At 40.1% G+C, this 27,046-nt stretch overlaps 1 protein-coding gene across 5 annotated transcripts in view; it reads left to right on the top strand.

The window, feature by feature from the left end:
- Window positions 1-1,372: 1,372 nt before the first annotated feature.
- Window positions 1,373-27,046, top strand: part of FYN (FYN proto-oncogene, Src family tyrosine kinase) — a 185,461-nt gene continuing 159,787 nt past the window's right edge. For 3 of the 5 annotated variants that reach the window (XM_030556142.1, XM_030556140.1, XM_030556141.1), the window contains exon 1: window positions 1,373-1,661. The gene's annotated coding sequence lies outside the window, so the exon portion shown is untranslated. The remainder of the gene's footprint in view (window positions 1,662-27,046) is intronic. The other 2 variants (XM_030556143.1, XM_030556144.1) reach the window with 2 other exon arrangements.

Below are 27,046 nucleotides of genomic sequence, written 5' to 3'. Positions count from 1 at the left end.
CATTTGCTGTCTGGTCATCCTAGAGGCAATGTGGAAGTGGCAAGGAACACAGGAGACTTTTCCCTTCATTTGGTATTTCCATGGTTGGTGAAGTGTGTCCTTATTTACACTACTGTACTTCCTGGAAGCCCAAGTCAAGATCAGGGTGGGGAAGGGGGCCCTGTGCTACATGTTGTATTGACGTAAAAGTAGACACAAACTCTATCCGGAAGAGTTCATAACCTAGTAATGTCAATCTCTTTAAAATGCTTTGTGATCCTTGGGTGAAAGGCATTATATAAGTGCTAAATATTTGCCATTACTAATAATTGCAATAAATGAAAATGGTTATAACCACAGCACTGGTGAGATCTGTACATTTTACTGGCAGTGTTTTCTTATATATTGCCAATCCCAAACCGTCAAATGTCCTAAATTGTTTGTTTGTTTGAATAGAGTGTTATTTTTCTTTTCATTCTTGTTTCTGAATTTTATGATACATTTATTTAGTATTTTCCTCTGCCACCATGAGGCAAGAGGCTTGTTTTAAAAATAAATGGGAACTGACAGTCTCATATAATCACAGGACACCAGGGCTCCTGCTTTGAGAAAAACACCAAATATTTCAAGTGAGCAATAAAATATCAAGAGCTGGCAACACTGTGGCCTCACATTGCAAAATATTAGAATATGGATGGGCCCTAACCAAAACCCTCCTACTTGCGCGCCCCCGCCCCCCATATGTGAGGGTCCAGAATCCAGCTTTGATTTGAAGAGGGCCATTAAAGCTACAATGGGCCTATCCAAGCTCCCAGTTCCGAGCTCCTGTATTTTTTCCTGGGGAGAAGAGGATGGTTTAATACCTCCAAGCCAGGGGGGCTGGCACAATTTTGATAGTGTGGGTGCTGCTGAGGGAAACCACACGTTTGGTGTTTATTAATTTTTTCATACTACTTCAAGCCAGGGGGTGCAGCAGCACCGCTACTTTCGGTCCCACTGCTCCAGCCTTCTCTGAACGGTGCCACCTGCGCCCTTCACTAGTCAGACGGGAGAACGCCCCGGCGCATTGCAAAGCACAGCAGGGCAGAGGGCGAGCGACCGGCAAACGAAGGGTGTCGTGCCCGATACTACAGCTCTTCCAAGGCACCAGGCCCACCTAGCCGCCCACCCCACTGCAAGCCGGGGGCGCCCAACCTAATCCAGCGCACCCCAGCTCCTCCTCTGCCGCCGCCTGCCAATAACTGCAGCAGCCCCCCCACCGCTGCGCCTCGCCATAGGCCGGCTGGGGCTGCCAGTCTCGGGCCGCCCCCGCGGCGGGGGGGGACCCGGCTCCGGCGAAGCAGCGCGAGTTGGCCGGGGGCGCGGCTGCGGTTGCGCCATCTGTCAGGCGGGGGGAGCGAGCCGGAGCCGGGCTCCGCCGCTGTCGCTCGGGAGGGGAGGACGCGGCGAGTCGGAGCGACGCCCCTGCGAGCCCGTCTCCCTTCCTGCCCCGGCTGTAGCCCGCGCGCTGCTGCCTCGGCTCCCGGGGTCTTCGCTGCCTCGCCCCGCTCCTTGCTGCGCCCGTGTGGTCCCTGGAGGAGCCGGCGTTGGCGGGCGGGGAGGAGTCACCTGGGGCGGCCCCCCGCCGCGAGGGGGATGCTGTGAGCGTGGCTTGGCCGCGCCAGCCCTGCGCTGAGCTTCAGGTAAGGGAGCGAAGCCCCAGGGCCCGGCTGCGGCCCGGGGGGGACCCTGGGGAGGAGGAGGAGGAGATGCTGCGCCGCCGGCCGCTGCTGTGTTGTTTCCTTTGTGTGGGTGTCGGTGGGTGTGTGGGAGGCTTTCTCGGGAGAGGTCGGGGCAGCGCTGCTGCAGGTGCCCTCCACCCCGAGCCCCCTGGCCTAGGCGTGCAGCTGGAGCCCCGCCAAGGGGAGCGGTGCCTGGAGGGGAGGGGGAGAGGCTGCGGATGCAGAAGCCTTACATCAGTTTTATGTATTTTTCCGTACACGTTTGTTTTTGCCCCCCCCCCCCCGTAGTAGTTTACCCCCAAGAAAAACGGAAGCTTTATTGCTGCTGCTGATCGTGCGGGCGCTGCGGGGTTGGCCCTGGGGGTGGATTGTTGTGACCCTGCTGCTGCTGAGGATGATGGGCGATGGTAAGCCAGTTCTGGCAGAATATAACAAGCTTGCTGGGGGGAGCCCGTGGCGCCGTGCGGCTTGATCAATTCACGGTTTTGTTTAATGTTTTGTGGCTCTGAAGCGCTCTAGAGGAACTAAATACGAACTATGATGTAATCATTTAATAATTGATGCTCATGTGTAGCTGGGCTCTGACCCATGCTGCCATTCTCCTGCTTTGGACCATTTGCGTGTTTTTGGTTTTGTCCCATTCTGTCCCCACCCCCATTTAACTCTTGAACTGCAGGGTGAGGCTTTATTAGTTACTGAGCTAGAAAGGGGTAACTGAGATTCATCACAGGGCTTTATTTGCTGCAATTTAGGGGAGAGAAAAAGGGGGAGGGGGAATAACAAATAAAACAACCGTCTATCTCTCTTAGATTTTATAGGATTTGTGTGTGTGACAAAGGGCCCTTTCAGTGAAGAGAGGCACAGAATGCCCAAGGGTGGTAGGATTTGAAAGGAGGTTTGCTTCTTGTTTCTTTTCTCTGTTCCCTGGGGCTTCTCTCTCCCCAGATGAGGCCGCTGATCTGCTCTCAATTCCTTTCCAGCCACATTTAGATTAGTGAAAGATACCAAATGCCACACCATGGTGCCAACATTTTGCTGCATCTGCAGAGCTACAGTATATTTGTAGTCAAAGTTTCTTTAATAATGTGAAATCTGGTTTCTACTGCCTCAATAACTTGCCTTGCTGCTGTTCCATGTGGATTTCTTTAATTCTAAAATGAGAACATAATAGCCTCATCCATTCAGTAGTGATTGGGGAGGGAGAGAGAGATGGGGCTGATGCTTAAGGAGAAGATTTTGGTCAAGTGCAAGGGAACACACTGCAGTTTTTCATCAGTCATTTTGATACATTCTGTTTCTTGGAATGATTAATAACAGAGCGGGTTTGTAAGAAACACAGAGTACTGAACATGCTTTTAGAGACCTTGTCACTTTCCTGCCTGTATGCAGCCTCCTTACCTCCCACATCCTTCCTCTAACTACCCAAACGGCTGTCATACTTTCCAGTTTTCTAAATATCTTTTAACTGGTACTCCCTTGCCAATGCTCTGAACAATTGCAGGTGAAGATCTTTTGCTTATATGTTTGTAGGGGAAGTGGGTTTGTTAGGGTTTTGTCTAGCTCCCATAGATGAAGAACAGCAAATTAAAGGGACACTGCTAACTTGAAATAAAGACTATTTCAATAATGAATTGAAAGTAGTTTCCAGCACTACACTCACATGCTGAGTTTTGTGGTTTTACAATCCCATGTTCCAATTTTTTAAAAATAGGTTTTCACTCATTTGCTATGACAGACTCACACAGAGAAAACTGTATATAAAGTTCTGTTAAATGAACAAAGCAAACTAAGTGGGGGAATATATAGGGAGGAAATGTCTTTTTAATATTTCAGTTATAACCTTTTTAGTTGTTTTTGTAACAATAGTGATTTCTTAAAAGTTAACCAAGAGTGGTTTTCTTGTTTTTCCCCTGCCACCCACCTTTGCCTGCCAGTTGAAATCATCCAAGCCAGAAGAGCAGAAGATCTTGGAATAATAGAGAATTCACTCAAACCTTTAATGCTTAATGCATATTCTAAGAAAAAAGATTAGTTGAACCTAACGGATGTCAATTATGTATGATATTTTTTAAAACGTGTCTTGCCGAGGTTCCTCTTGAAAAAATTGAATCACTTTTAATACATTTTATTACATTTGTGACCAGTGTGTTTTTTTTCTTCATTAAAAGTAATATGGCTTAATAGCTGCCTTTTCAGTTATTATGTGGACTAAGCTTATTTCATTCCTGTTCTATAAACTCATGTGAGAAGCTCACTGGAATATTCAGATTGTTCTTGTGGGTTTTTTCTGTGAGCCTATTGGTATTAAGCACTAATGCAAAAAAACCTCATTTCAATACCATGTGCATGCAATAATAATAATTTCCTTCATTGGGATGTGTTTTGTGAGGTAATTAACTTTGACACTTTCCTCAGCTCTGGACACACAACTGAAGTTATGCTATATTATCTTTTGATAAAATGTGTAATGGCATGGGGATATTACTTAAGTTATATTAAAGTTTATAATTAACAGGAAATAGTTTTCAGACTGGTTGAATACAGTCCTTATTAGGCAATAAGGACACCTGCATGTAGAGATGAAACAAAATACTAGGCAGAGCTGTCAGTGAAGATACTATGGATATGATGGAAAACTACAAGTAAAGGTTATTTTTAACTTCACTGTTAACACTCATATTAGATTTTTAAAAATTAAAACCAGTTAATATAAAAATTCAGAGTAAAATACAAAGAGTGTTGTAAAATCAATTGTCTTAATATAGTTTTAATTGTTCAATAATTACATTGCATGAAGCATCCGAGTAATGTTTTCCAAATGTGCACAAGTGGAGCGTAGCATGAAAAGGACCTTTGGGGCCATTGGCTCTATGGGCTTGATTAAAATGAACACAGTCATGATATGATTTTCACTGGATTTATGGTCTAATAAAAATTCAGTTAGACAAGTTAAAACTACATGGTCCCTCCATGATGATTTAAGGTTGTGTATACCTCACAAGAGTGTTATTTTTTCAGTTGTTAGAAAGTATTAGTTCTGCATAAAATATTATTACATGTTCAAAGCATTGTACATGTGAGCTTATCACAGTTCTGCATTTGACACTGTGTACTCTTACTGTGATCTTCCTTCAAGAGTAAGAGAACTAATAATGCCTCCCTTTCTGCACCCCTAAGAATTCATTATAGTGATTAAGTCACTGCTACAAAAATAGGGCTTGACCCTGCCAGCCTTTGCCTCAGTAGTCTCATTGAGATCTGGCAATTAAGGTCTAGTTCGGTGAATAAGGGTTTGCAGGATTTGGATCTATATGTTGCAAGTCAGCCATTTATTTAGTACATGATTTTTCAGAGATGCTGAGCACTTGCAACGCTAACTGAAGTCAGCAGTCACTAAAAGTTCTCTGCCCTTATGAAAAAGGCTGTTCCTTTACTTTACATTTATAAGCAACTGTCCAAAAAAGCATCTATCTTAGAATGTATAGTCCAGATCTTCAGAGCTCTGTAGGCTTCTAACTGCAGTTGGTTTCAAATGGAGTTAGGCATATAAATACCTCTTGAGGATATGGACTTTGGTGCCATTGACACTGACCACATCAAATGAAAGACCAGATTCTTATACACTTGTGTATGTGCTTAATTTTACTCATGCAAGCAGTCTCATTGAAGTTAGTGGGAATACTTGTTTGTAAAGGTAATCATGTCTCTTCAGGAGTGGGACCATAAACACTTGGTCCTGCTAGTGAAGTCAGGAGGCTGGACTTGATGACCTTTCAAGGTCCCTTCCAGTTCTAGGAGATAGGTATATCTCCAATTATTATTATTTATTTACAAAACTAATAACTTTGACCATATACATCAGAAACTAATTACGCCTTGCAGCAAAGGAAAAGTACCCCATCTCCTGTCTAGCACTGGCTGAAGGATGACAATTCATTTTGCAAAGGGTTTTTAAATTTAGCTTCATTTCGAATCAGAACAAAACCCTCAAAATTCTGCACAAAGGAAAATTGCTAAGCTTTTTTGTTTCAGGGCAGTTGAGAACTTTTGTTTCAACTTGCACTCTTCTATTTTATAATGTATAATTTAACTTTGTTTCATATGTTTTAAGTTTCAAAACAAAAATAAAAATGTTTTATTTCAAAAATGCCAAAACAAGATGTTTTGATGTCAGAACATTTTGATTTTTTTGTTCCAAAATGAAACTTTTCTGCAAAATTGAAACTAATCTTGTGACAAGTTTCAGTTTAAGTGGAACTCCATTTTCCATTGGAAAATGGGTCTGAAATTTTTCCAACCAGCTTTGCCCCCTGAATTTCGTGCCTTAATCAACATTCCTGCTATATGTCCCCCACCCCAAAAAATGCCCCATAAAAATGAGGCTCACAAAAATAACGTGTTTGGGCAACTTCAGAACAGGAGAGGAAGTGAGTTTCATGGGAGGACAGGAACCTATGTCACTTGATATTGATGGAACACCCTGCTTATCACAACTGTGGAAGCCTAGCACAGGGAGCAAGACTACTAAAAGACTAGCACAGAGTTGGACCCAAGACCTTTATTTAGCATAAAACTTTTTTTAAACTGAGAGGATGACATTAACTCCAGCAAAGCCTTATATCTAAAAACATTCTTCTACTACACAAATAACTTTGTAGAGTTTTTGTGGGTAAGCAGATGAATTACACAAAAATATCTTTAATCAAAGAGCAGTTCCAAGGATTATAAATACAGTGCTTCATACTGAGACCCAAGGCAATAAAATAAACTGTGTGTTGCAGTTGTGAGGGCTGGGGGCAAGCAAATAGGAGGTTGGAAAAATCCCCCAAAGTAGCAGAAAGGGAGAAGAAGAGCCAGCATAATGTGCTCCCTCTTCTCTTGAGCCCACATAAATCCATGTCCATTCCATACTGTAGGCATGCAGTAGTTGTAAGGAGCTGGAAACAGTGGTGTTGGGAAGTTGCTCCTCTGTGGCATGCTAGGGTATGGCTACACTTGAAACTTCAAAGTGCTGCCGCAGCAGCGCTTTGAAGTGCGAGTGTGGTCGCAGCGCCAGCGCTGGGAGAGAGCTCTCCCAGCGCTGCACGTACTCCACATCCTGATGGGGTTTAGCACTGCGGCACTGTTTACGCTGGCACTTTACAGCGCTGTATCTTGCAGCGCTCGGTGTTTTTTCCACACCCCTGAGCGAGAAAGTTGCAGCGCTGTAAAGCGCCAGTGTAGCCAAGGCACTAATCTCTGAAACAGGTGGATAGCCAGTGAGCTGTACTGCCAGGGAAGAGTGCTTCACATCATCTAATTGCAGTTTGCACTTTCCAGTGCTATCCTAAAAAACTGTAAAGAACTTTGTAGGATAGCGTAAAGGAAACTCTGTAGCTTAGCACTAAAAGATAGGGCGCTTGTTAAACCCTAGAGACCTCATTAACAAAACCTTGTTTTCACAATCTTGAATCACAGGGCTTATGCTTCAGATGACTCACAAAGTGTCGGTTCCAAAGCCTTAAAAAGCCCTTTTAAAAATATTTTCTTAAATGACTACATTATGTCACTTGTAATGAAGTGACTGAAAATTGTTCTGAAGCTGAATTGACAGTAACAGCATGAGGTGCATAGAAGTAGGGGAGAGCTTAAAAAAGGTAGGAGAAGCGTCAGAGGCCAAGGAGATCCAGGAGCTGAAAAGCAGCAACAGAGGAAAGTAAGGGTCATGCACAGGTGATGTCAGAAGAATGTAGATGCATCACAGAAAGATTTTCATTTTTTTTTAAATATAATTAAGGGGGGGGGAATCCAGTTTCATGGCAGAGACTCTTCCTAAGACCTTATTTGAGAGATTCAGGCATCCATTTTTGTATAAATACATAATAAATGGAAGCTTTGACAAAACTCTATTACATGTGCAAACTCAAATCAGCAAGTTTTATGCATCCGTTAGCTGGATTACTATTTAGAAGGGTAGTTTTCAACCTTTTTTCATTTGCAGAGCCCTTTTTATCGATATAAAGGGCCTTGTGTGGACGGGTGCAGGGTTAAATCGGTTTAATGCTGCTAAATTCGGTTTTTAAACGCGTAGTGTAGACCAGGCCGTAGTCACCTTTCGCAGTCCCCTTAGACATAGTCTGCAGACCCTCCATGGGTCTGATGACCACAGGTTGAAAACCACTGATTTAGAATATAAAAACAAATGGGCCTTTCACTGCATCTCTTCTATTTTAGAATGATGGATACTTCAAAGAATGTTACGTTTGTTGTTCAAGCATAGGTTTTTGGGCCACATTTAATAAAGTTGAGTCCAGTTATACCAGCAATGATCTTGCCCCTTAACTGTCAGGAATACGAACTAAGATGTGAAATGCAGCTTATGGCTTACATGCCATTTTAGAAAAAGAAAATTTCTCAAATATTTCTGTAGAGATGTTTACAGAGTATTTGGGGTGATAAAAGTTTTGTCACAAACAAGTTCCCATAAATTCCAGAGTTCACTTAGAGCTATACCACTTGTGCTATTCCAAATTCATGGCTACAAACCTTTATAGTGTATTAGCATGCATTTGCAATTCAGGCTGAGGTTTTCCAGATAATCACCCTGTTTATAAATGCTTTGATTTTTTTTTCAATTTATGAAATATGAATAAATATTACCTGAACTTCAGCAACAGGGTAGCTTGAGGAATCAAATCGCAACATAAAATATTTTAGTTCCCCAAACCTAACTTTTCTGGTGTTGGTTGGTGAAGATATAGGATCCACAAGCAGGCAGTCTTCCTGTAAATTTGTCTCAATGGAATTCCAGATAGAGCTTGCTGTGGATGGACTAGCTTAACCCTAAAGAGAGTGCTCTAAATCAGGCTTGCAAAATTCTGCAAATCCAGTAGTCCAAGATGAATGTAGTGGTTGGACTATTGGAGTGAATCAAATATCATTAGTCTATGTTTTTAATCACTATCATAGTAAAGGGAAGATGAGTAGATATGCATCTACTAGTAAATATTGTGACATGTTAAGCCCTCCTTTAAATTAAGTGGGCCATTATTTGTACAAAAATAACTTAGTTTTTTAATATTTACTCTTTAAAAGATCTCCAAGATATGATCGGTTTGCAAAAAGATGAAGTGTGCCACCTGATGTTTCTGCTCTGTTCATCTTGGCATTTTATAAAAAAGATCATACTGTCAAGATAGCAAAAATTGGGTTTAATGGTAAATTTTATAACATTGACCCTGAGGCTTTTGATACGGTTGTGAGGAGTATAGTATAAATGCCTAGAGATTTTTTTTAAAACCCAAGGAGAGTCCTAGCAGCTTCTGCTATTCTACAGCACTTTTAATTTTTCTCTAGTAAAAAAAATAATAATAAATTAACATTGTTCAAAATGTGTTGAATATTTCTGACATGCTTGCATTCTTACTCATTTTTGTGTTGTATGCATTTGTCAGGTCTTCATTTGTCAAGGTAGTTTCTGCTTTGGAAACATTTTTTCACAAGTATATTAGTGAAGTGATACTGAAAACTTATCAGCCAACATCCTATGACTCATGGTACAGCGTTAAGCGTGGAGTAAAGGTTGTCAGTATTCTACATGTTCAGTTTTGATTCACATTCATTCTCCCTAGACTTTGCTTTATACTAATTAATTCCCCATATGTTGTCCTCAGCTGGTCATTATTTTACAACTTAACATTAGACAGGAAGGTGAGAGATAAAGTTTTGTCATGGGGCTGATACCATTGCTCCAGTAACTCCTTGACTTTGTCTGTGAGGTTTTCAGGAGGTATGATAGGAGCTATTAACTCCATTATTGTAACTATGGCTGGGTTTTTCTTTATACGTACCTCACTAAGAAGCAATGGGTTGGATATAACCACATCTGCATGGGTAAGTGTAAGACTCGGGATAAAGGCCTCTACCTTTCTAGTAGGCGAGTTATACTCTTCTGCAAATAATGTCTGTCTCTCTCTCTCTCTCTCTTTTTTTTTTTAAATTAGTGAGATTAATGGCATTTTACCTGGTTTTTAGTCCATCTTGTAGATGGGCTCTCTTGGAATCTCTCTCACTCTCTAATCTGTTAATGTGCTAAAACAGGTTCTCTGTCTTATATTTTTACTTTTGCAGTGGATGGGGATATATTGCTATCTGCTTGTTAGAATGAGAGAGAGGGTATTTAGGAGACATGGCTGCTTCTTTTCTCACTCGGCTATTGTCTTGCCAAGTAATCTTAAATTCTGTGTCTCCATCTTTTCTACTTTACAAAGAAGGGTAAATTAACTTATTTTACAAGTGTTTTAAGATCCTTAGTGTGAAGGTACTATTTGTGTCCATCAGTTTTACTACATTCTAGTATTACTGATGTACAGTAACTAGTGTTGAGAGACCCTCCAATGGGTCGGTTTGAATTCCTAAACCCCACAGTTCATCCAAATTCCCTATGAATATTTTTAGTTTGGAAATCTAAGTAATAGAGTTGCTTGCAAGCAGGGCCAGATTAACCTTTTGTGGGCCTGGCGCCAAACATATTTGTGGGCCCCCAAGGGAAATGATTGTAAAAGGCAGGAGACTGACACAGCTGCAGAGGTTTATTTACAGTATTTACAAGTTTCAGTTGCAGATGGAGGTGGCTGCCACTAGGGTACCAGCAATGGTAGCCCTAGGGCAAAAATAAAATAAATTATAAAACAAAAAATTACAAAATAAAATACTGTGGGTAAAAACTGCTAACAAAGCCCTTGCACTTGCAGCTGAAGGCGGTAAGGTTTGTGTTGGTCCTTAGCTCCTGTGGGAGTTTTGTGCCACGATCTTGGACGAGCCCCTGAGACAGCTCTGTCTTCCACATAGACAAGCTTGTGCCTGAGAAGCGAAGTTGTATATCATGATCTTCATCCTGAAGCTTTAGGCAATCTTTGAGATATGCTGGGCCCAGGCCATTCAGCATGAAGTAAAATACTGTTATTTTAAAGCAAGTTCAAGAGCTCAACAGAAAATGCTCATGGAAACACAGTAGAGAGAGGAAAACGGAAACACACTCCTCTCCATGCCTGGTTGGAATATAATAACGCCATCATACCCATCTGCATTAAAAATGATTACAGGAGCAATCACACTCTTCTCATTCCCCATAAATAAGCCAAGGCTCATGCAGCTGCTCCTTAAAAGGTCACATCATGTCAGGGCACAAATCAAAACCTCTCTCTCTGACAAAGAGCAGTCCCCATCTCCTTGAGTCCCCCTTGCTGAATATTCCGCTCAGGAGTCAGGGAGGTTGGGGCTGCATGTTTGGGAAGCCAGGGGAAGGGGAGCAGAACAGATCAGACAGTCTCTGGGACTTCCAACCAACTTGCTTAGGTCCCCCATACCCTGGGGAGGCGGACTATGCATGGGTGCCCAGCAAGCACATGGGCCCCATACGTTGCTGAGAGATGGCACCCTTCTAACCAGAGCACGAGGTGCCTAGTGAATGATCACTTCCACCTTACCAGGCCTGGGCACCAAGAAGGTTGGACATTCAAGTCCCGCCTGTGGTTGGAGTGAACTCGGAGGGTCAGTGCCCCAGACCGTGCCAGGCTGCTGAGCTCCCCCTCTCCTGGGCCCCTGCTGTCCTTTCTGCACCTCACCTAGAGGGGCACCCATCTCTCAAAGAAAGGAGCGCAGCCAAGGGGCTGACCCGCAGCCCTCAGCCATCGGAGCCTCGCAGAGTCATTCCAGGCAGGGAGAGGGGCTCAATGGGCACCTTGCTTCCCCTCCTCAGGCAACAATAGCTCCACATCCAGCTGCCAGCCACAAAGTCCAGCTGATGCCTCTGGGGGGCGCAGACGGTGGCTGCCCCAGTACCAGGTGCGCTCAGCAGCCTGGCCAAACAAAGTTCCCAGCCTGGGATGCCCCAGTACTGGTTATGGACCCCTTCTGTGTGTGGCCCCTGCACCACTGTCAACGTGGTACTGCTTGCAAGATATTCAGGTCAGAAATAATTGGGAATTTCCTTTCTTGTGGTACTTTTAGGGCCTGGATGAACTCAGGAAGCAGAGCTTTGAGACAACATTCTCTTTGTGTTTTAAATCTCTCATGTTAAAAAAAAAAAAAAAAAAAAAAAAAAAAAAGGTCACGTTTGGATCCAAACAAGCACACTCATCCTTACTTCTACATACTATACTCAGGATGCAACACATGTAGAGTAAATGGCATGTGTTAGATTAATAATGCATATAATGTTGGATCATAATGATTCTATCAACACTTAAGAGAAATTTCAGATTTTTTTTTTATGCTAATGCTTATCTTTGATTTCAGACTCCCAGAGTGAGGGGTTTTCTTGGTGGTAAACATAACTAAATGAAAAGGCTGGCTGAGAAAAAAGCCCTCAGGAGAAAAATCTTATGAAAAAAGAATCTCTTTGCCTTCTACCTTTTATGAATGAGGGGAACTAGAGGACAAGCATTAGAGTTGCCAGCCTTGCTCACTTAAGCCAGCATTACTGGCATGCTGAAAACGGGAGCAGAATGTCTAGTCCTAACATCGAAGCAGGGATGCCAAAATGAACAAAAGAAATTATGGACTAAAGAAAACGTAAGGAAAACTGTGTGCCTCATCATCTCTGTTCAGTAACTATGTATTGAAGAGTAAAAGCATCCAGTTTATAAGAGAATTTATTTCTGTGTGAGTTTGAGAGCAGCTCCAGTGGCTCTTATATAAGAGGTAGAAACAGAAGATGTTTATGGGAATGGATTGGGTTTTCTTTTTAAGTTATTATTTGTAGCCCCTCTGGTGTTGGTCTGTTTGATGTAATGATTTTTAAAGATGTGTTTAATGTTTTTATTGTTTCCAAAACTTTACAAAAAACCTTTTTCAAGAGTTAAGTGATTTGATTTATGCGTTAGTAGGTAGAATATTAAAGGCTGTATTTGATTTCTCCCTCAACCCAGTTTTTAGTTTTGATGGTGAGAACTGCTGTTTGGAGTTCGTCTTGTAATTTTTACACTTACTATCACGTGATTAATTGAACAGTGGATGGTGTAAGTTCCGTGAATATAATATTCATGATGATCTCATTGAGCACTCGTTTAAACCACTGTAGGGATATATTTTTTCCATGCATAAGAATTTGTCAAACAAGCCAGCCAAATTATGTCTTTGTGGTCAACTGTTTAATGATGTGTCATATAAACTACATCTTACTAAAGTTAGATTTAATCCTCTTATGGCTAATATAGTTCAGTAGAACTATTTGGTGAGGTTTTTGTTTTGTTTATTAATTGGTTTCTTAGCAAAAATGTGGTCTTTAGCCAAAACTTTAGACCTAATCCTGCACCTATCAAAAGTAATGGTGAGTTTTGTCTTTTTACTATGGTCCAACATCTGGCTCCTGGAAGGGGAGGTAATATATAAAGAATAAACTTATGTTCTTGCATGAGCAAAGTGACCTAAAATAGATTGACGGTTAAATGGATGTTTATTGTGCACTACCAGAGGCGGCTCCAGGGCCCAGCGCGTGCTTGGGGTGGCAAGCCACTGGAGGGGCGCTCTGCCGGCGCTGCGAGGGAAGCAGGCAGGCTGCCTTCGGTGGCTTGCCTGGGGAGGGTCCGCTGGTCCCACGGCTTCGGTGGACCTCCCACAGGCATGCCCGCGGGAGGTCCACCGAAGCTGCGGGATCAGCTGACCCTCCGCAGGCAAACCGCCGGAGGCAGCCTGCCTGCCATGCTTGGGGCGGCAAAATCCCCAGAGCCACCCCCTGTGCACTATTACGAAATATGTTAAAATTTAGAAGACACTCACTACTTGATGGTAAAACTTGTTTTAAAGTCTAGTATTAGGCATAAAAAATACGTAAGTGTTACTTCAATGTATCTATCCCCCAGGAGGAGGGATTACTGTAATGCTGTTCGGGAGTTGCACCTTTAACAACTGCTCAGACTTCTGTGATCAGAAGACTATAACATGGTTAGAATCTGCACTGCCGTTATAAGACTTTATTTCTAGACACTATTGCATCCTTCTTTCAAATCATGTTACAATGAGAGGGAGAATACTTCTCGACATACTACATATAGTAATGCAACTCAAAGGCATTGTCATGTCTGTCTGCAGGGTAAATTTATGTAGGCCATATATGTGCTCTTGTATTTGACAAATTGTGTAAATTTCAAATCATTATGTGAATTGATTTAATCTTGTAAAATGTCATAATTGAAAAATAGTTGCTGGTGTACTCCAAAGATGAAAAAGCAGAGAGAAACTTATTTTGTTCCATGTTGTTCTCAAAACCTATGTGACAATGCAGGGTGAGCTCCTACTTCCACTTGCTTAGGAAGTCTTGCTAATGGTTCCACCATGTATTTGAGTAATCTGGCCATCCCAAACTTGTGACAGTAAAAACTTCTTATAGTGCCATCAGTTTATTAATATACAATACTTGTTTTGGCTGAGGAAATGTGCAGAGGAAATAACAGTCAAACCACATAACAGATTTCAGTAATCCTAAACTCTAATTTAAATGGTAATATCACATGGAAAGTGATTTGTAGAGCATTCTAGTGAAAAAGTATTCGTGTCACTTTAAAAGAAAATGTCACTTACAATAATGCATTTTACTTTAGATTTTCTTTTAACTGTTCATGTTGTGACTTTTCTTTAACTGTGTTAGTATAACTGAGGTCAGTTTCTAGAACTAAGAAGGTGTTTGTTTTTATCTGAGGCCTATTGTGGAGTTCTTCCTGGAAAGTACAGTTTTCTTCTCAAATTTTAATTTAGTAAATTAAACAGGCATTTTGAGAGACATCCTCTGATGGTACAGTACAAGTTGTCATAGCTCCACTGAAACTGCTGAAGCTCTAACAATTGGCTCCAGCTGAGGATTTTGAGGATTTCAATAACTCAGTCCTGGGTTAGGGGTTGTTATAAAAGTGGACGGGTAGGGTTCTGTGGCCTGCCTTGTGCAGGAGGTCAGACTAGATGATCATATTGGTCCCTTCTGATCTATGAGTCTGTGAGGATCTTATCCCTCCGTGTACTTGTAGCTTTTTCTTATTGCATTTTAAAACTCCTTGATATTTAAAGGGGCAGATAGCATGCCAGTGTTTGTTCATTAAAATGAGTAACTTTGCACCCAGAAACATTTGGGTTTTTATATTGTGCTGCACACAATCTTGGCATTTTGCACTAAGCAGTTTTTTCTTGCAGCATGCAGTAATATAAACTGAGGCAACAACTTAGTACCACGGTGATTGTTTTTAGTAAAATAATGAAGAAAATACATACAAGAAAATACATTATCCACTAAAAGAGGCATTGTATGTGTGTTCTGTTTATGTCCCTGTGATAGTTATTGAATAGAATACTTAGTAAGCCACTTTAAATGTCACATTCAGTAACAGTGTGAATCCTCACATCTAACAAGCGTGCTGTTCCAGTGTCCCAAATTGTGAATGATAATACAGTAATATATTGAGATTCTAATAAATCAGAGGGCTTTTAAGGGTTTCAAAACTTCAGTAGCGTATGTAATATTATCTGACTAACATAAGTACATATCATCCCAAATATTCAGTGCAGAAAAAAAATGTATTTAAGATACAACTCTTACTCAGCGGCAGTATTACCTAAGTACCAAGGAAATTTGGTTTCGTAACATACCTAGTGAATACCAGTCAGCGGATGACTACCATCCTTCTAATCTGGGTCAGTTATGAGAGGCTACAGAACCTGCTCTTGCAGAGAGTCTTGGATGGAGAGTGATCCCTACAAGGAGACTGAGTTGGTATTTTATGCCTACTTCCTCTTTACTCCTCATGCATCCTATAAAAAATGATTGGAGACGGCTGCACTGAGCCAGTGCTGTGCCTCATGGACCCAAAGCGTGCTTGCTCCTCTGCTCCCTGTTTCTACTCAGTATTGAGAGAACCTCATTCTCTCCCAAAACACCCAGGCAGGCATGAAAGGATGCAGCTGTAGGGAAGGGAATGTTTGGCTTTGGTTTGGGGGAGGTAGAAGGGGGAAATCAATATCTTCTCTAGCTCCCTTACCTTCTGTCCCACCAGGGGACTTCCTCTGAGTCCCTGTTCCTTTCTGGCTATTGCTGCCACTGCTTTCCTCTCACATTCCCCCTTATTATATTTGACAGCCTCATAGTGGTCCTGATTGAACTATTCTAGGAGCCCACTCCTACCCACAGCAAATCTGTCTTCATCGTTGTATCCCTCTTGCCTGCCCACCTCACCTTTCTCTAGTCAACTGATCTTTTAATATAAAGAATTTCTCTGTACTTGAATTGGCAGAAGTGTTTGAAATGGCCTTGGTCATAATACTGTAGAAGTACTTATATTCGTGATGATTAAAATAGAAAGTTGGATTTTTTTTTGTTTTGCACAGTAGTAGAGAATTATATGTTTACAGTGTACAGTTGTTGCTGTAGGATAAAATGAAGGAACCTCAGAGAAGTTAAGAAGAGGGCCTTTAATAAGAGGATTAATGTAATCAAATAGCTCATTCAGGTCATTTGGAAGTATTGATGTGTGGAGGGCCATAGCACAGTTAAAGGCTATTGCGAAATCAACATCTGTACTGCGTAGGGAAACACCTGGAATTTCAGCCATTTAGTATGACCAAAGGGGCCTATCTTGAACTTGTTACTGGGGCAAAACTGCCAAAGGGCCCTTAAAGAGGGCTAAATAATTGTCATGGTTTCTTTCTAAGCTCCGCTCCTGTGTGGGTTTGGCTGTCTTTTAAGAGCATGTAGGCCTTGCAGAGCAAGGAAGTCATTTTCTGTCATCTATCTTATCTTGATTCAGGGAGTCAATTTATTAATTGCCCTAGTGTACTGTGTATATGGGTAATGCTTCAGATCAGGTAAATGTTTGTTTGGGATAGGTTTGATACATGAAGGGGCCACGAAAACTTCATACAAAACTGTTTCTTAGTCAGAGTTTGTCAATGAGCTGAAAGAGTGTGGAAGAGACGATAGGGAGAATATTTAGAATTACTGTTTGTTTGTATATATTCTGATTAAACACACAGTGTTTTGCCACAAGCTAAATGTTAGACAAATTACAAAACCTGACTTTCCCTGAAGAGTATACAAACTAGAAAGAATGCAGGATAATTTTTTTTGGCAAACTGGAAGGAGGAAAACTGGAAAGGATGGTAGGGAGATATGAACAGAGCTTTCTGAATAATGGATTTTTATTTGCTGACAATTCTCAGAAATGAAATTAAAACCAACTTTAAAAATTATTTTTTAACATTTTTGAAAACTTAATAAAATTGAAGGAAACTTTAAAATGAAAAGTCATTTTGAACTGAAAAATAGAAGTATTTCATTGGGAAAATATCAGAATGAAAGATGACTTTTTTTTTTTCAACACTAAAAATACAGTAAAACTGAAACAAATCAATGAAACATATCAGTGTTGCCGAATCTGTAACTTTGCTGAAAAAACGTTTTGGCCAAATAATTTCACCCAGCTCTATATCTGAATACCTTTTCCTGAGGTAGTAGCACTTCATTTCAGTGTCTGAGGCCCTGCTCCTGCGAACACCATAGTGAGCTTATGTTATAGATTCTAAGACTGGAAGGGACCTCGAGAGGTCATCGCATCCAGTCCCCTGCCCTCATGGCAGGACCAAACACTTTCTCTTGTAAAGTTATATGAATATTTGCAGGATTGGGATCCAGTATTGCCAACCCTAGGTGTTCAAAAATTGTGAGACTGACTTAAAAAGGATAAAAGGCTTTTCTTGGTGTTGTGCATTTTTTGTTGTTGTTTTTATTTGCCTTCTGGCTTTTGAGCCTTTAGGGTGCATCCTGGTCACATTTTCAGGTTTTTCTTTGCAACTATGAGGGCTCAGATTCTCATATAATAGCAAGCTTCTAAGAGTATGGGTTTTTTTTTTCAAAAATACAGATATCATGAGGTTTGTGATAAAATTCTGATAGATGGCAATTTTGAGAATGTAGGAATGCTTCCTCTGAAACATCCAGTTCAAGTCTCCAAGCTTTGGAGCTGACAAGGAAAATAGTAATAGCCTAGCCTATAAAACAAAGGAAATCTTGACCTGACTAGCTTTGGTGTAAAGTTATAACTTGCCTGTGTTTTTTGCTAATATTGGAAATTAGGTACTCTAATAAGATTCTTTCAATCATACAAAAACAAGCTCTATATTTATCTCCACATAACACACACATACCTTTCATTTGAAATGTAAAAGGTAATGTTGCTTTGGAAGGACTATATTAAAATCATTTTGGGTTCTTTTAGTAGTTTTGATATGCTTCTCATCATCTCCTTCCCAAATATCTCAGGGGGAAAAAAGGATCTTATTTTAGATTGGTGCACTTGAAAACTGCTATTGTTGCTCTGTTCATGATATCAGTGGAGAGGAAAGATATTTTAGTGGCATGATATCTTAGAACTCATCAAAAACTCAGCTTTGGGTACTTGCTGGTAGTGAAAGAGATGGTATTGGCAACTTGCAGTTGTCATGAACTTGGTGATGGTGGGTTTTTGTGTGTTTTTTAACGTGTGTTACTAGCTCTGAATATCAGCTTTCATTTTTCTTAAAAGATTCTAGCTGTAATGATTGTAGAGAGAAGTTTCAACACATGAACCCCAAATACTACAACATCAGAAGATTAAAAAAAAAATTTCTTAAAATGTCATGATTTTTTGTGGAGCCTGACTCATGACTTTGAATACTTGGGGTTTGAAATACTTTGAAGATGGCATTTATTTAAAGTCAGGCCTTTTGGCTGTCAGCGTCTGCTGCCCAGTCTTACAGAATCTGCCAGCGAAAAGCTGAGTTATTTTTTCCTTACTGAGCAATGTAATTTTCTTTAACACCTTCCAGTAAAGACACCAAGGCATTCAAATTTTATTAAAGTGAAGTTTTTCCAGTTTCAGGTTTACATATGTTCAGCATATAATGTACATTTTCAATATATTGTGTGGAGAACTAGTTGCTAGAGTCATTTTGTTGCTAATGAGTCCTGCATGCTTGGCTTATAACATACTGCTCTGAAAATTGACATGCATGAACTGGTGTAATGGAGGCTGATCCTACAAATATTGTTGTTAATGTTGGCAGATGTTCATGGTTAATATAGTGCTTTCTCTGTAAATAGCTGTTACTCTCTGGCATGCAAGTAGCTTATGAAGAGTGGATAAGGTCAGGGGCATTGCTGCATATCAAGCAAGAGCAGATGGGGTGAACCCAAATGCATTATTTAAAAGGAAATGGGTGTGACTTTTCTCCATGGGCCCAGAAGGTTGCTCTTGCTTTTCCAGCGATTAAAAATATGTGCAATCCTGCACTGAACCCCCCCACCCCTACCCCCCAAAAATCCCCTAACGTTTAAAATCTTCCAAAATGTCTGGCCTGGACTGTTGAAGTGTGCACACAAGCTTCAACACGTACATAACTGAAATGGTCAGGAATGTGCATTGTCTATAATTTTGCTGAATCGGATATATTAGATATGACAAATGACTCAATTTGTAGTAGATTAAAAATATTTCAGACAAAAAGTAGGATTCAATGTCTCTCTAAGAAAAGCCTCCCTCCACCCCCAATGGAGGGGCTTGTTATTGCAAAAACTATGCCTAGTCAATGCACAAGGAAACAGTGTCAGTGGAGGGTCGCTCTGTCACTGGGCTTATTTGTATGTTCTTTACTGCTTTTATGTCTCTCTGTGAGTGTGCAGATGGGGGAAATTGTCCTCTTTAAAAAAAAAATAAATAAAAAAAATGAACAGGGTTCTGTTACATCCCCTCCTCCTCCTCCACCCTCGCTACCAGTAACCAGTGGAAGATACAAAAAGAAGTGCTGGGCAGTTTGCCTTCTGGGCATATTCAGCAATCTAACAGTTTTTTGTTCCACCAGCCAGCTGCAGTACTGAAGTTATATTAATAGGCTACATTTGTGCATGAAAACAGGATTTTTGCTATAGATAACTTAAATGTAAGCAGAATTGGGCCTTGTAGTATTTGGAGTTATAGACCTGAACAGCTTTAAGTCACATTGTTAATATTCAGAATGTTTTAGGATGATGTTGGGTCTCAACTTTTATCCTTCACTTCCCAGAGGTTGAATCTTATTTAGAAAATTAATATCCAATTGCAATTTTTCACTGTTGTATTTAGGAAATGCCTAGGAAATTATCTGGTCCTTTTGAAGTGCTGGGCACTCTTGATGCCTGTTTGACTTCAGTGGGCAGTTAAAGACATTCAGTACCTTGCAGGGAGGGCAGAATTTTTAATTCTAGCCTCAGCTGGGATTTCCACCTGCATATTTTAATTTAGCAACATTTCCATTAGTTTTGCTGGATGAGGATTCTTGGATTGGGTCCTTAAACCATAAGTATCACATTTGGTGAGACTTTCATGTTTGCTCTGTATTTTTAGCTGCAGTGGCACCTCTCTTCAGATTTGGTTTGCACACTGGGTATGCTTTGATGGTTGCCAACTAAAATAATCCCCTTGGGACAGAAGGAAAACCAAAAAAAGAAATTCCCCATTTATTGCTGAAATTTAATCAATGGGTGGGGGAACCCAGAATTTTAAAAACATATATTATTATTGTTGTCTTTGGGGCGAATGAATTTTCTTGAGGTAGTCTGGTTTCTTCACTTCCTTTCACACAAGTGTTATGTTTTGTGGGCTAAAAATCCAGCACATTTTTGTGTCTCAACTTTCGCATGTAGACAAGGCCCAAGTAAGAGTTTAACATAGATCTGTTTAAAAACTGACCTAGTTAAACCAGCATAAACGGCTGCGTAAATATTCATATTTGAGGTTGAGCTGCTAAATTTGGTTTAATTTAAATCTGTTCCCAGTTAACTTAAACTAACCTTAAAAAAGCCTCTTACAGACAAAGAAGTGACCCCAGAAGCGTTTCCACCAATGTAGCTATATCAGTTTAAATTTAGGTCTATATTTTCTATTGGTATTGGTTGCTAGTATCCCTGTAAAATAGATCAGTTAGTTGCAACCACTTCATATAAGTGGGCAGCTCTGTCATTCATTGCTGTAAGTCTCTTGCTTTAGAGCAAGACCAGCTACACTCAGGGTTGGTCTATGCAACAGTGTTCTGTCAGCATAGCTATGTCTGGCAGGAGTGGGAAGAGGTGTGATCTCTGATGCACGTAGCTGTGCCAGCAAAAGCCTCTAGTGTAGATGCAGTTATACCCACAGAATTGCACTTTTATCTATCTAGCTTGTTTCATGCGCAGCTTGCGGGGGGGAGAATAAGCATAGCATTGCTAATATAAAACTGCAGTCACATTACCAGCCATTTAGCAGTTTAGTATACTAGTATTCTTATATTAATAGAGCACTTTTAGTGCAGACATTACCTTTCTCTTCACTGAGGCTAAGTGTTCAAGAATACCATTACTTCTATAATGGTTCTTTGCTTCTTCTGCTGTAGAAGAAATAGTAGTGCTGACATGGCATTGGGAGAGATTTTATTGTGTTTTAAGACTTTCTGTCTACTCTTCAAATGTGGACAGCAGCAGCATTCTGAAATAGCTCTGGGCAGGAGGAGCATTCTGCGGACCGGCATGCCTATATCTCTACCAAGTATCTCAGTTTGATTTAAATAGATATTTGCTATGGCAGTACTGGATATAGAAACTGTAAAAGCTAGCAGTGTTTACTTAGACCAGGTCTGCAACCACAAAACATGTAGGAATGTTGAAATAGGAGAGGGTAGGTGCAGGTATAGATATTGATAAATCTTGATCTTCTGAGAATACCAGCCTAGAGTAGCACAAAACCATGCATTATGACCAATCTAAAGTTTTTTCATTGTTATTTTAATAAGAAATACATGTAATGGATGAGTCATGCTTACACCAGTTGTCCCCCCCCACCCCTTGCTGTAGATAAAGCTCACAGTGTGATGGAACTCAGTCATCTGAATGTTGACTATAATTATGCATATACACAAGTAGAACAGTATACATTGCCTATCTAGTGACTTTGCCATACATTTTGGAATCAGTTTTATAGTCTTGCTGCATGAAAATACTCAAACTAGAACTAATAAGGAAAATTTAGGCTGAATATTAGGAAAATGGAAGCACTGTCACTTAGGACCCTTAAAACTTGACTGCACCAACGACTGATAAAACTGAATTACAAGAATAATTCATTGTTAGGTGGGGGGCAGAGAAGGGAGATGGATTAAATAACCTAAAAGGTCTTTCCTAAATTTCTGTGGTATGATTATTGTACATAGGGCTGATAGCACTGCCTTTTATTAAGGTAGCTATTTTAAGACTCATTTTTCAGTTTTATAATTTTGCCAGACTTGACTCTTTGAGCTGAAATTCTGTATGCTGCATGTTTTCTCAAGGCATTTTTATTTTATTTTTGGTCTTGGAATGCAGCCAATATGGTTCAGCTGTTTTCCAAGAACAAAGCTAGAGAAAAATACATTTTTGTCCATGTTAAATCCTGATGATCTTTCCTTTGAACAGCTCCTAGATTGCCCCCCTCCCCCAAAGTCTTTAAAGCAGGGACTTGAAATTTGGCAGGGGGTGGCCTTTGTATCAGGTATGTGCCAATCGCTGTCCTTGTGAAAATCTGCTCAAATTTGGCTGAGTCATATGCCTTTGAAAAATTGTAGTTCACACATGCTCAGTGAGACTTGCTAGAGCTTCATAACTAATTTCCTGATGATTTGGCCCATACTAAGTAAACTCCAGCCTGGGGCCAAAGACTTTCTCTGCAGTTGCTGCTCCAGGCTTGGCTATTGCTGGCACTAGTATTGAGAGCAGGAAATCTGTATCTCTTGTGCTCCCAATAGCTCCCCTGCTGGGTCCAGGCGATAGGGAGGGAAACAGAGGGGACAAGACCTGAACCTGGTGGTACTGGCAGGGAGAGTTTGGACAAGGAGGCTGTGGTTGGGGAAGAGACTAGCATTGGATGCTGGCTGGGGTGGGAATGAAGCCAGCTGATTAACCATGTAGGTATCTCTGTGATGCTATATGATGGAGCTCCTGATTTTTTCAGTTTGCTGTCTTAGAAAACCTAATAAATAACAGGAAAAAAAAACTTGTTGAAAGAATATTAAGGTTGCAAAGTAAAGCAGAAGTTAGGAAATGCAAGAGTTAAGGTTGCCCATGCATCCTTTATTCAGCCCCATTGTGTGTATGCATTGTGATACAGACTTTAATTACATGATCACTGTCAATTTTTTCCACAGGACACCTGCCCCGTTCAGTGCATAGGATGGATGGTGCTTAGTAAACAGCTATTCAATATTTGTTCTCCTCTTTATTCAAAGTATTGCCCTGACCTTATTTACTGCACACTATTCAAACCCAGCTCTGAAGGCAGAACTATTAATTTCTTCATATATATTTGTATGGTGCTCATCACTGCAGTATTTGCTTCACAAATGTTAATGAATTAATGTTCACAACACCACTGTGAAGTGAGCGGGTGGTATTATCCCCATTTTATAGTTGGAGAAATGAGACCCAGAAATTAAGGTTGAAAGGATCCACTAGTTTTGGGTGCCCAATTTGAGGCCCCTAAGAATTGATGTTTGTCTATTTAGCATTGTATAGCAGTTTATGTTCAATACACAGCTCCTATTGACTTCACCTGCAGCTGTGAGTGCTCAGCACTGCTCCAAATCAAACATGGGGGCTCAAGTGAGGTACACAGAATATGAGGAACTCACAACTGATGCCCGCCTGTGAAAAGTTTGGTTTCAGTGACATGCCTCTAATTGCATAGGAACTCTATGGCAGAGACAGGGGTAGATTCTAGTTCCCCAGGACTGCATTCAGCTTCCTCAACCAAGAGACCTTCCTTTCTCTTACTGCAGTCCCCTGCCTCTTTCACTACACACTTTCCAACTTTTGCAACTGGTGAAGTGGGGCTTGGAGGCAAGTCTCTTTCACTACAGAAGATTGATTTATCCCCAGAGCATTGACTTCTGTGCACTGAACGAGGCAGTGTCAGGGAGTAGAAATAGTATGTGATCATGCAGTTAAAGTCTGTGCCATAATGCAGTATGCACAAGGGGGCCAAATCAAGGTGGCACAGGCAACCTTAAGTCTGGCACTTCTTAACTTCTGAAAACTTAACTTTGCAAACGTAATGGTCTTTTAACACTGGTTTTGTGTGTGTGTGTAATAGAATAATTACATTAAAATAGTGGAAAAAAAAGAGGAAAAATTTAAAAGTGAGGTTTTATTTTGCTTAGCATATGAAGTAGTACACTAGACAAAGAGAAGCAGAGGTCTTAGCGCTAACTTCTGATAGAAGTGGGCAGGTGTGAAACCTAAACATTTGCAGTTGCATGCACTAATTGTGGCAAACGTTACAAACCAGCTTCTGGGTAACAAGAAAACCATTTGTGGGCAACTGGTTCAGAATGGAAATTTGGTGCTGTTCTTTCTGTGGGTGTTTGCAGACTTCTCTGCACTCATGAAGAGGCAGGATGTAGCTGTAGCTCTGAGAAAGTCAGCTGAACCTAAAACAGGGTTTCTGTGACATCAGAATTGATTAGAATGGGTATTTCTCTTAGTGACAGGAAGAATGAGACCTTTTGCATGTTTATTAAGGGTCTTAAAAGGTAAAAGTACTCTTTCAACTATATAGCTTTTAATTTGTTTTGGGTTGGGGTTTTCTCCCTCTTAATATGTACCATATATACCTACAAAAGAGCAAACTACTGAAGAACTCTTCCATTTAAAAAAAAAAATCCCAAACCCCAGCCGTTCCACTGATTTATATTTTAAAAATTAACCTGATGTGTCTATGGTTAACAAAAAGGGAAGTAGATAGACAGACAAGTACTCCCACATAATGGCTATGCTAATCTGATTATTTTAATGATTTAATGTACAAATTTACACTTGGCGCTTAAAGAGAAAAAACAACAAAGTCAAGCACTCAGGTTAGGAAATGCCAGAATTAAGGTTGCCTTCTGCGTATGTATTATGATGCCTTCTTTAATTACATGATCACTATTGTTTTTTTCTGATTGTTTCATTGATAGTTAGCTGAACATATTTTCAGTGAAATTTTCATTGGGAATTCAGCATCCAATCCATCTTCCATTAAAATCAATGTCAGTGCTCCTTTGGAAACAGAATTGGATTTGTCTATATGTATAAAAGAACAAACAAAAGATCAGCTTATTTGTTAGACTTCTGTGTGGCTCAGAACAAGAGTCCAAAGGAAAAAAGATATATTTCTCTGGGTTTCTCATCACAGAATTAATAGAAGTTTTGTGAAATGCTCTTGTGCTGTTAAATGAACAAGATTTTGGGATATACAGAGACTGTAGAAAAGATATTAAATATGTTTTTATTTGATAAGTTTATGTGATAGTAAAGAGCGTCGTTTGTATTTTAATTCACATTTAACATACTTAGCTTTTTGCCATTTATCCCAGCAGAATTTAAAGAAAGTAGATACAGTGCAGATGCATTTGCACAATAGGTGGAAATACTGCAATCTATTACTCTTGCTTTTAAAAAAAAAAAAGAGTGAAAGGAAAATGCAACTAAACTAAACTGCCTATTGCCATTATTTTCTCCAACCACATTTTCCAGTGTGCAAGTGCTTTTTAAATTAAACATGTCAGACTTCTCATGCTGCTGGGCCTTAGTTTAATTACTGAAAGGATTTAGTTTAATTACTGTGAGGAAAAGTAATATTTGTGTCCCTAAAACTTTGGAGGGGGGGGGGGTCTTGGATTGTGGGTGGTTTTGTTGAACTGTCTTACTGTAGTACAAATATTTATTTTTAAAGCTGTAACATAATATTATGCCTGCAGTACTTGCTTATGTTTCATATAAAAGCTTCTGGATCAGAAATCTCTGGACGTTTGATTAAAACACCTTATGCTGTGTAAGAAGGAAAACATGCCCTTTGCCAATTAGCATTTTCAAGCTAATAAAAGCCAACTCTGTGTCTGGGCATCATGTATCCAGGCTGCTGTTAATGACATTTTGAAGATCTGTGGCTAACAAAGTTTACGTTGTGCTTGGAGAAAAGTTACGATAAAGCCTCTTGATGTAGCTATTAAGTTGTTGGATACATCCAATTGCCTTTGTATCAACCACTAAGGATTTTGTAGTCCATTTGCTTATTAGAGCAAAATGAACCAGACCCTGAAGAAATACAGTTTTTGTGTGTGTGTGTGTCACTGTTTGTATTATGTTAATTAAGTCTAGGAATAATTAGTTTGTAGCTTCATTTAAGCTATCTTTCTAAATGCCACTATTGATAGTATTTTGAAAGTGCCCTGTTCTTCATGGCTGTAACTGTAAAATGTCTGAATGCTGATTTCAGCATGTAAGTAGAACTGAAGTTAATACCCTAGGTTCAAATGGGCACATCCTATGACTGATTTCCTGCAGACACTACAGAACATCAGTCTTTTCCATTGTCACTCTGTGTGACCATTATAATGTAGATATTATAATCTACTTTCTGCCATTTCCTTTTTTCTCAACATTTATCATTTGGCTAGTGCAGATATTGACATTGCATGAAACATCTATTTGCACAAAACCTCTGTTCTAGAGAAAACCTCACCCAAAATACAGAAAGGGCCCAAAAAGCTACATGTTTTCTCATTGCATTTATTTTATATAGGTTTTAATATACTGGTTAACTGCTGATTACTTTATTTCTTTGTAGCAGTGCCGGGAGATACTGTAATCATTTTGTGATGCATTTTGGACAGACTTATTGTCCGCTAAAAGAGCGTGTGAAGGAGAGACTAGAGCCAAGAGACTAGAGCCATTCTTCGTGCCTTTTTTATTAAATAGTATGCTTGCATCAAGATCTCAGAAAGATGCTCTTAAGCAACATTGCCAAGGTGTTGATGCTAGAGTCATGTAATATAGTGCCCAAAACACACTAAAAAGACAGATGTACACATTTTGAAATTTTGCCTAACACGTGGAGAGCTGGTCAGAACCCTTTCACTAAAATGTCTTTTTGTTTAGACATGTCTGTTTCCATGAAACTTTTTTGTAGGGAAGGCTGAAGGGACCTGAATCTCTCCTATTGCAGGCCAGTACCTTAACTAGAGCTGGCTGATTAATGGATTTTTCAGTTCATTGGCAATTTAGAAAAGAAAAGAAATTTATTTTGGGTTGAATGAGAATTTGGGTTGAAGAAAACATTTTTTTTTAATTTTGAGCATTTTATAACACTTAATGCTATTTTTAGAAAACTAAAAGGAAATTTTGAAACAGTCCTTTTGAATAAAAAAAAATTGAAAATGTTCAAATGAAACATGGGGTTTGGGAATTTGACTGAAATAATTCAGTGAAACTGACACACATTTGCAAAATGTTTTGATCACCAAATCTACATTTCTTGCCAAAAAAG

Source organism: Gopherus evgoodei, chromosome 3 (assembly GCF_007399415.2).
Source record: "Gopherus evgoodei ecotype Sinaloan lineage chromosome 3, rGopEvg1_v1.p, whole genome shotgun sequence".
In the NCBI taxonomy this organism is placed as follows: domain Eukaryota; kingdom Metazoa; phylum Chordata; order Testudines; family Testudinidae; genus Gopherus; species Gopherus evgoodei.
Note: the sequence above shows the minus strand (reverse complement) of the source record. Positions and strands in the feature narration are given on the sequence as shown.